A 1113-nucleotide genomic window follows, 5' to 3' on the forward strand; every position below is an offset into this window, starting at 1 on the left:
TTAACAGGAAAAAAAAAAAAAAAACAGACTAAACTAAAACCCCAACAAACTGGGTCCCATTTTTCTTGTGTAGTCGTAAGATTTTCTTCTTGTCTGTGATAAAAATTAGCATGTTGGGGATTCTAATTACAAAATAGTATTTTATGTCTTCAAAACTACGTTCAGTTTTGCCTGGATAGGTAGAATTTTACTTAGCCATGTTACTGCTCATGCTACAACCCTGCAAAGGTAAGGCATGGCACTGTGCTGTGGTTAAGTACTTTTGTCCCTTTTATCCCGACGCATCATATTTGACATGTTAGCCTTCACTTGTTTTGTGAGCCACCAATAGTGCTACACTACCGCTGGTGAAAAAGCAGCTATCGCTTTCATAAAAGCTTTTCCAGTGAAAGGCCAATGCTATACAGATATGGAGGTGGAGAAGGAAAGCCACAAAACACAACCACATTTGCTAGTTTCAGAATCTAAGGCTGTCAAAAAATGTGGGGTAAAATTGTGCCCTTCCCTCAGGGAAGAACTAAGAGGTTGCAGATTTTGTTGCTTGGCCCCTGACTAGGTTTTATAGCATAGCTGGGACCTTTCTGTTACCATTGTTTCCTATGGAAATGATAGTTTGCTCTAACATGGCCTGATGTGAGATCTTGTAAGAGGCTCACAGTTTATTTACATCACTACTTCAAAAATATATCCTTTCAAAAGCAGACAAAAGCCAGTGTTTTGCAATTTTTATCTGCCCAAGATATTAATTTCAAGTGGTCAGAATACAACAGTGAAAACACACAGATGCCTTCACCAAAATTGAAAATTAGTTTTGGCCATGAAATACAGCTTTCTTGGTATCTGTCGATGTTTTTTCCCAGTGTATGGTTGAACACTGTTTAGATTTTTTTTTTTTCTAAAATAGTCATATTGAATACATCTGTATTTTGTGGGGGGTTTATGTGTTTTGGGGTATATTTAAGTTTAAATCTAGTCAACTGTAACTCTATAGTAAAAGAACGTGTGCATTCTCTTGTTTACTAGATTATGAACTATCAACAAAACTTCATATGCAAATCCATTACTTTGTGTTATGTTTTGTGCTTGTTTAAGCTGAGCTTTTGTATATATAAC

This window comes from Corvus kubaryi, unplaced genomic scaffold (assembly GCF_017639235.1).
Source record: "Corvus kubaryi isolate FWS band 111438036 unplaced genomic scaffold, C.kubaryi_AGA036_p1.0 133, whole genome shotgun sequence".
NCBI lineage: Eukaryota > Metazoa > Chordata > Aves > Passeriformes > Corvidae > Corvus > Corvus kubaryi.